This window comes from Protobothrops mucrosquamatus, unplaced genomic scaffold, assembly GCF_001527695.2.
Source record: "Protobothrops mucrosquamatus isolate PMUCROS unplaced genomic scaffold, P.Mucros_1.0 scaffold1787, whole genome shotgun sequence".
NCBI classification, from domain to species: domain Eukaryota; kingdom Metazoa; phylum Chordata; class Lepidosauria; order Squamata; family Viperidae; genus Protobothrops; species Protobothrops mucrosquamatus.
The window spans coordinates 108,665-118,729 of record NW_015387925.1 but is presented as its reverse complement, the minus strand read 5'-3'; positions in this window follow the sequence as shown (position 1 = coordinate 118,729).

Sequence of the window (10,065 nt, the reverse complement as noted above, 5' to 3'; positions counted from 1 at the left end):
TATTATTCAGTACATATTTCTGCCACATAATTACAGAGGTTATGCAGAATTAAAGGGCAATTCACAGTCCTGGAAATGACAATGTGTATATATTAGGAAAGGAACTTTGATGACAATTCAGACAGATCAACACTTAAGGAAAGTAATGGAAATTATTTAAGTACATTCACCTTTTTCATAGATGTATCAACTATTTTTCCATTTTTATTTTATTATTCCTCTTGTTTTTAGATGTGGGCAAATACTCACTGCAATTTTCCAGGTATGTGATATTATAAAACACCTTATAAATATATTCACTGCTGGAATCAATAAATGCTTGACAAAAGTAAATAAAAATAATTTGGATTTGTTTGATTACCTTTCTTTCTCTTTTCTCTGACATTTGAGAAAAGTAGTTATACAAAAGTACTAGGACATTTTGGGAGAGGTCATCAGAAAACAGATGCTTAGCAAGTTCATGTAAGGTGGATAGGCTGGCACACACTAAGCTCTTGGCATTGTGCAGCCTACTCTGAAAAGCACTCCAAATCTATCAATCAGTGGAAAAATTAGAAGCTTTGCTGGAATTCTGCCTTTCCAAATGGAACATTTTTACTTAATGGATTTCATAATTCTGCATTAGGCATGAAGTAGGGATTTTTCCCCCCTTTCATTCAATCATGTCTGATTCGTAAAGACTGCCTGGACAAATCCCAGCAATTTTCTTGGCAAGGTTTTTCAGAAGTCATTTGCCATTGTCTCCTTTCTCGGGCTGAGAAAAAATGCCTGGCCCAAGGTCATACCTCTGGCTTTATTCCCATAGTGGGACTAAAACTCAGTGCCTAGCCCGATGCCTACACCAAACTGGCTCTCACGTAGTAGTTAAAATTTCTGCAGCTTATTTTTGGTGCCTTAGACCAAATGAAAACAAGTAGTCATTTACACAGCAATATTAATCAGAGTGCTACAACATTCCTTATTATCAACTGTTTAAGACAGGGGCCTTCAAACTTGGCCCTTTTATGACTTGTGGACTTCAATTCCCAGAATTCCTCAGCCAGCATGCTGGCTGAGGAATTCTGGGAGTTGAAGTCCACAAGTCATAAAAGGGCCAAGTTTGAAGACCCCTGGTTTAAGAGAACCTCTTTCATCAAACCAGAAATGTACTGTATATTGCGAAGTTGTATAAGTCCTCTATATTATAATGTGACCATTATTAATAACCTGTTTTTCTGTGTTACATTTATTGCTTTAACATTTGATATCCAATCTTTCAAGGAATATTCTCAAGGCTCCACATCCCAAAGAAAATAAGACTAAAGTTTACTACTTTTCATACAATGCTTTCCATTCACATATAGTTGAAGGATCAGAGGAAAATAGAGAAATGCAATATCTTTCCTAATGTGCATTGCAAGAAGGTCTATTGGGGAATACAGAATTTAGTTTTCACTAAATAATGGGAATTGGGATGAAAATATACCACTATTTAAAAGAGTAGCCTTGTGGGAAGAAGCCACTGCTTAAATAACCCTACAAATTAATGGCTACATATTATGTTCTCAAAATAACACTAACCCATTGCTACTAAACTTGGATTTATTTAACCATTTTTGTAAAGAACAGCCTTCACCTTCCATATATTCACTATTTTCTAGTGAATGTTTTAAAGCCCTTGCCTATTTCCTAAAGGAAAGGGCTTTAAAACATTTCTCCTCACAAATCTTCATTGATGTCATATGGTGCTCATGCAGCAGTCTCCACTTATGATCAAACACAGAAGCTTTATTCTACACATAGAAGCTAACACAAAAAAATTGTTCTAATACCTTTGGCCACACCTGCTTATAACAAACCATTCTGGATAGAAAACTTACCTGCAGCTCAATGAGTGCATATTAAGAGCATTTTTGCATAAATGAATAGGACAAGGAGGACCCAGTTCAAACCCATCCATACCAGAAAAGTTCCTAGAATGACACAAGATCAATTATTATTCTTAGCACAGACAATATTGCAAGATTGGAGAAGGGGCGGAAGTATATACTGTCTTCCACTGTGGAAGGGGAAACGGGATATAAATCCAGTGAATAAAATTAGAAATAAAAAAGAAAATGAGTATCTCTTGAATTATCAGTGTGAACATTTATGCAATTGAGTCTATTTTCCAAGGCCTTCATTACTGTTCTACCAAGTATCAGTCTCCGCATTCTTTTTAACTGCTGCTTCCTTCCATTTGCTAATCAATCCTAAAAGACAAACCATCCACCCATTGTCAGTTTTGATTGCTGTTATCTCTTGTCATTAATTTGGTCTCTTTAATATTTAATCACAGATTTTTTTTCACTGTGGTCTGCCTGCCTGTCTATCTCTAGAGCAGGGGTGTCAAACTGCCGGCCCACGGGCTGGACATGTCATCCGGAAGCCGCGCCCACCCCATTGCTGGCAATGGCAAAACCGTCCTGATACGTTGTGCGACGTCATGTGACATCACGAGTTTGACATGTCTGCTCTAGAGCAGGGCTTTTCAACCTTTTCAGAAATTGTACCACTTTTAGGATATGGGAATATTCAAGTACCACCAGTCGCCTAGCAGATGGGCGTGGCATGCTTGACACCACTCATTGAACAAAGCTGACTCGAGACAGCTGGGTTGGAACGGAACTCGCACCAGCTAACTTGATGTGGGGCCAACTCAGTGCCCCACAAACTCGCCTCCCCAAACTGCTAGCAGCTAAGCACATGCACACACGCATACACACCGCATTCCAAGTTTGGGGACTTTTATCCACAGAAGAAGGAGAGGTCTTCTCTCCAAGCCCAGGCATGAATGGCAGTTTGCTAGCTCAGATGTGGATAAAAGTCTCCAAATTTGGAATGTTGTGTGTGTGTGTGTGTGCGCGCACATGCGCGCACGTGTGCATGTGCGTGCACATAGCATTCCAAAAGAGACGTTCTTCTCCCAATCCCAGACATTGTTGGTGTTTCCCTGTCCGGTGCCCCCTCCCAGCAAAGCAGGAGGTGGAGGACGACGCTGCTGTGTGTGGAAGCGGGGAGGAGAAAGTTTGCAGGAAGCCGTTTCCTCCAAGTCCAATTTCTGCCTTGACAGATCTCTAGAGGGCAAAAGCAGGTGGCAGGGGAGCAGCACTCCCAGGTCCTGCACAAGGGAGGCTGGCTCTTCTTGAAAGGGAATTCCCATTTCCAATTGTGCGTGGTAAGGATGCTGGTTTGTTGGGGCAGCCTTCCCTCACACAGCTCCCCTGCCACCCCCTCCTCCTCTCCAGAGATCTGCAGGGGAGGCAGATCTGGAGGGCAAGGTGCAGCCTCCATATTGGCCACTTCTATCTCTCCAAGTCCTCCTCAATTAAACATACATTATATAAATTAAAACACAGCCAAAAAGAAAACATAGTTAAATCACTAATTACAGCTCTTCACATATTTTCTGGAAAAAACACCTTTATTGATGTTAGGAAAGAAGAGCAAACCTTATTAAGGAACTCTTAACAGGAAGGGAATTGAAGACTCCAAAAGGTCTTGTTCTTTCTAATCTGCCTTCCCTTTGAGCCTTTAATTCTCATTATTTTATTATTATGTATTTAAGAAGATGATCAAAGGCCTCCGTAGCTCAGGATACTCACCTTAAAATCACCTTAATCCGCAATGCAGCGTATGAAGAATGAAGATAATCTTTGGGCCCTGAGAGCATACAGGTGTCAAGTCAGAATATTAGTGGCACACCTGTCAGCAACTGGAAGTGCATAAGTCCATGTACTTCCCTTTCCTGTACCACAACTTAATCCATACATCCTTTAATTTTCAGACACATCTTTTCCTCACAGCTCCTTTAAAAACCCACAAAGTACACTGTAATTAGCAAGAAAAATAAGTCTAGCATTTCTGAATTCTTTCTCCAAGGGGGAAAGGAAAGTTCACAGCCTGCAGGTTGCTAGCAAAGTCATCAAAGAACGTAGTTATTGCTACTAAAGGCAAGAATAAATAACGAATCAATTTTGCAGCTCTCTCCTGTTATTACATCCTCTTACCTCCAGAATGTGGCTTAGGATTGCACAAGGGGCTAGGCTAAAATCCAGTTGACTAGTTTGCAGCCAGATGTTCGGTACAGACCTTGCCAATGTGATTTTACTAGCCCAGGAAGAGATAAGAAAACCCGAGAAAAACTTTGCAATCAATAAACCATGATGGACTACGCTTGTTTTGCCCTATTTTGATTCTCCTCCCCAGCAGCAGTCCATTGATTTTAGAACTACCTCCTTCAGAACCTTCCTGATCCCAATGGGGCTAGATCCTGCTTCCCCCTCCCTCTTGCAGCTACCTCCTTCGGAGCCTTCCTGATTCCAGCTGCCAGCATGACATCGAGCAAGAGCGCCGAATGAGCCCCACTTTGCAGGACAAAGCAGGCAGATGCAAGCGCCAGTCAGCCTGAGCCATGTGCCAATCAGCTGGACCCCAAGCTGATCCTGGGTGCTCAGCAGAGCCCCGGAAACACTGCATCTCCAGCTGACTCTCCCACAGGCCCACACTTTTACACTTTTTTTTACAGTGCTTTTCAACCTGCCGTACCCATATCACCTGCCAGGTGCTGACGTACCACCAGTGGTACACGTACCACAGGTTGAAAAGCCCCGCTCTAGAGGTATTCTGTATAATACTTTAATAAGCCAAAGGACAGAAATCCTGATTATAAAGAATGCAACCTTTTGTGCTATTCAGTTCAATGAGATTTATTCCTAAAATGCAATGAACTGCAGTCTTAGAAACAATGTAGTGTTGAGACACCACCAGAAAACCAGGTTTCAAAAGCTATTAGGAAAAAAAATGTTACAGTTTACCCGATTTTATGAAAAATAGCGAAGAGAGCTGCCACCGCCAAACAATAACACTGTACAGGAAGTCCAAAACAGGAGTTTAAGGGAGCGAAGTACCCCTGAAATTATAAATGTCATCAGACTGCCAAATGTTCATTTTTTTATTAACAATCATAACCATGGGAGGCCTGCCGTGGCCATAACTTTGGCTATCGGGCATAGGTACCACTTGTTCAGTACCACCGTTAATTCTGAAGAGAAGCTGAACAAATGGTTGTAAGTCAAGGATTACCTAGGTTGATTAGAACCCTTACTCTCAAGAGTATTTTCTGAAAAGATTAAAAGTAAAATATTCCACACATTTATTTTATTTTACAATTTTACATAAACAAATTTGGAGGACCGTTTAAAACATTAAGATTCATCACTCAGAATTTGCATTCTAGCATTATCACCACATACAATGATTATTTTCAGCTCATTGCAACACCACTTTTAGGACCCAGTAGCTTGTGATGGCTCTAAAAAATATTGTGATTCTTTTTTAAAAATTTGATATTGTTAAACATTTCTCTAACATGGTCAGGCTAATACAGGTGGTAAACGGAGGGTTACCTGGGGCTTTTTTTTGGAGGGGGGGAGGTTTTAATTGGTCCAGACATTGTTGCTGGCTTCATGTTGGCAACTGGCCTGAAGCAAGCTGTGTGACTCAGTGACAGTTGCAGTCCAGACACTAGAAAGACAAAGAACTAATACACTGGAAAATTGTAGCTATGAATGACTTGAGTAGTAAGAGATGCTGTTTATTTCTATACAAAGTTAATGGATTGAGTTCTCTTGCTTAAAGTAGGTATTTAACTTTATTATAGCTAAAAGTATTCCTTGACCATCTTTAAGGGGCAAAATCCATTCTAAACCAACTTACCAATTATAAATGGAGCAAAATATGAGTAAATCAATCATAAAAGCAGACACTCTACGCAATTAAAATGCCAAAGTATTAAACCTCCAATCACAACTGTAATCTCAGGCAGATCTTATTTACTGATTTGATTGTGTCAGTTAAAGACCTAACAGCTGCATACATTCAACATGCAAAACTTTGTACATTTTAACCTTGGTTAGATTTTTCTCTACTTGAACGTCTTTGTGTGTGATGAACAAACCCAGCCTAGTTGTCTATTTGTGGTTCACTGTACTGTGAAACTGGAAAATGGGTTAATTCAGTAATCCAGTTAAGCGTCTTGTGCAGATCCATTCAGGGGAAAGTTTAGATAAATGAATGGATCTTTAGAGCTTTCTTACAACCTGGAAATAATAGGGCCTAATGAATTCCAGATGGCTAGGCATTTCCTAAGTACAGGGCCACTTCAGAAAAGGTAGTTCTTTCATTAAATAGAGATTGGGTTTATACATCACAGTGAAGTATAATGTGGTTTGTTTGAGTTGGCTTAGTCTGTTGTGTGAACCAAGCCATTATATTTATAAGCATTAATTTAGTATGTTTTGTGAACATAGCCAAATTTGGTTTTTTCAATAAGCCATGGTTTACCAATGTTTTAAGAAATTTGTAATTGGCCTAGCCATTTCTATTTGCATGACATGAAATTTCACTGGACTCCTTTGGGAAGAACAGAAAATACACTGAAGTTATTCCTGAAATTGATAACATTAAAGACTAGGACAAAAATTCTTACTTGTAATGGGCAAAAATAAAACTTTCCTTTGTTGCTGTGGACAAGCAAATTTCCTACAGCTGCTGTTTTTTCCTGGCAGGTGGACAGGACCTGGTGAAGATGCAATCTCCTAGATTTCAAGAGTGCAAGGACTTTAACTGTTCAGTGTTTCTCTTGCAGAAGCACCAAGCATAATTTTCATATCAAACCAAACTGGCACAAGATCCAAAATATCAGCTTTTGCCTAAAAATTCTGCTTGGGAAAATCTGGCCCTTTTCTGAAGTGTGAGACTGCACTTCGGAGGATTTCCTAGCCAGGAAAACTAAATGCCATTCGGACTTGAATCCCGGGAGTTACAGTCCAGTATGAGAGACGCTGGTTTAAGTATCTAATTCTCTAACAGTAATCTTATTTTCTCCATGGAACATTTGTACACTGAATCCTGTTTAGAAAGTTAATCAACAAGATATCGTTGAACTAGTAACATAAGCAGCTAAATACAACTAAATCTGTATTAGCAGAATCTGGGTACTGGCCAGTAAGTGGTAACAGCCAAAGGATTTGTAACTATAGGAAATAAAGTCATATTAAGGATTCAGGTTTACACAGCGTTGGGCTAATTACATCGTGTCAAGGTCACCAAGAGTTTAAAAGGAATGGGATTGCAGCCACTACTAATCATTTTCAAAAGACTATGCAGTAAAAACTATCAATCCTACTATAATACAATAATACTTTATTGATTATCCACAAAGCCTCTTCACTGGAGGCCTTTACTTATCATAACACAAAAAATTGAATAAGAATATCCATATTAAAACAACTACAAAGAATTCTGCTAAAATGGTTTAATAAAGAAGTATTTGGATGTAGTTATTTTTTTATTTCTGGATGGAAAATGTATATTCAGAACAATGCATTTACCCAATTAGTTTTTCCCCCATTTGTATATTTCTCCTCAAACAAGGAGATGCCTGTAGGGCTAATAAACCAATGAAATTAATTTTGTTATCAATGTTATTACATTTATCAGTAAACCAGAATGGCTGGATGGAAGGGAAGTGAGAGTCAAAGATCTTGAAAACTAGAAATGTGTTTTTTAAGTTTTGCCTAATCTGGTAAGGAGAAAGTAGCAACTTTCAAATTTAAGGAATATAGAGATAAGTTGGAGTGAATTTGCAACTTTAATTTGAAGAGAAAGTAAGAATGAAATTATTCCCTTGATCTCTCCCTGAAGAACCGAATCTATAGAATTAGCACTTGCATGATATCTCATGTTGTCCTAGGATGGACTGAGCTACCTGTTTTGTTTTTATACAGGTAGTTCTCAACTTAGAACTGCAATTAGGAATGGAATTTTTGTTGTAAATTATGATAGTTGTTAAGTCAAGGTACCCACTTGACCAGACCTAATTTTACAACTGTTTTTTTTACAATAGCAATTAAGCAAACCACATGATCATAAGTGTGAACTCATTCTCCTGAATGGGTGTTTTTTGCCAGAAACCGACAAAAATGCCAGAAACCTGCAAAACCATTGCAAATTGCAGTCACATGACCGCAAACGTATCAACCAGTCATAAATGTGACCAGTTGCCAAGCATCTGAAATATAGTCATGTGACCGCGGGGAAGCAATGATGTGGTATTTTACCACAATTGCAAGTGCTTTGTGAGTCATAAAACAGCCTTTCTGAGGCTATCATAACTCCAAACTGTTGTTAAATAATTGGTCATAAATCAAGGACTACCTATATCTGCTTTGAAGGAACAGATAAATGCTTCCAGGAAATTCTTAGAAATCATTGGTAAGAAAAATTCCCTTTCCCAAGTAGTTCTTTTGATATCAGCTGCCTGAGAGAAACCCAATTTAGGTGCCTTCAAAGAAAACTACACACACACCAGAGCAGGAGTGTCAAACTGCTAGCCCACTGGCCGGATGCATCATGCTGAAACCACATCCACCCCATTGCCAGCAATGGAAAAAAAATTGTGATACATCAAGACGCATCACATGATGTTGCAAATTTGATACCTCTGCATTAGAGGATCAGGTTCAGTATAGGGCTATCAAGATCTACCATCTTTAAAAGGCTTTAAAAGTCTAATCTAGAATCAGATGGAAAATACCTAAAATATCAGGGATAGGCAACACTATGGTCCTTGTGTTGTCCTTGTGTATTTCCCAGATGCATTTCATTGGCCATTATATGACAAAAAGAGTTGACTGAGGTAGGCCTGATCCAGCAGAGCTTTTTGTTCCTTTTTAGAGTTTCATGGCCTGGACCTTATGTGATCTCTTACTGCATTTGATCTGGTTGATCAGTGGGAAGAAATGGATGCTCTCAGGAAGACAGCCAACATCTGGGTAGGCCATTAATATGAAGAAGTCTTCTCCTTTATTTCAACAGATAAAGATCAACTTGTCAAACCACATCCCTGCTGAGAAGATAAAGAACTGAGGCATGCTTATCAACCATTCTTTAAACTATCTGAATTACAAGAAAAAAACATTTATGCAAATATGCATAAATAAATCTTTTGATAGGATTGTCTTCTATATGAAAAATTTGAAAATGAAGCAAATATTACAAAACAATCTTTTCCTCCCCGGTATGAACTAAATCCAGTATGATCCCTCCTGCCGCTGTTCCACACCTTGTGGGAATATTTCTTCTGGGAAATTCCAAAATCCTTATACCTGGTCTTTGTATCCTTTGCTTCTGCTGTGCTCCCTCTCCAACACATTGCCCGCTGGAGGAGAAAAAAATATGTGATTTTCCCTGTCACAGGAAGTGCAAGGGACTCATTGCTCATCTCTAAGCTTCTTTTTGTGTCTTCCTACACCCCATTTTGTCATACAGCTAGTCAACTTATGACAATTGAGCTCCACATTTCTGTTGTTGAGACTTTTGTTATGTGAATTATGCCCCGTTTTACAGACTTTCTTGCCAGTTGTTAAGGGAATCACTGCTGTTGCTAAGTTAGTCACATGGTTGTTAAGTGAATCTGGCTTTCCTATTGACTATCAGGTGGCAAAAGGTGATCATATGACAGACACTGCAACTGTCATAAATATGAGTCAATTGCCAAGTGTCTGAATTTTGATCACATGACCATGGAGATGCTGCAAGAGTTATAAATGTGAAGAACAGTCCATAAGTCACATTTTTCAGTGCCACTGTAACTTTTAATGGTCACTAAACAAGCTGTTGTAAGTTGAGGACTATTCAAAGATAATATTTTAGTAAGTTAGGAAAAGTGTGCCAAACACTCTTAACCCTTAATACTGGTAATAGCTCTCTAGGAGCTATTACCATCTAGGAGGAACCGCCTAGATTAGAAAGAACAAGACCTTTTGGAGTCTTCAATAACCATCTAGGAGGAACCGCCTAGATGGTTCCGCCCCAGGCGCCTGATGGACCCGGAGAGGTTCCTGACGGAGCTTGGGCCATATCCTGAGGACCTAGTTCACGATTCGGTTGAAAATCTGGCGGCGGCCTGGGAGACGGCTGCTGCCGCAGCATTGGACCGAGTCGTGCCTTTGCGGCCTCTGACTCGGCGCAGATCTCAATTGG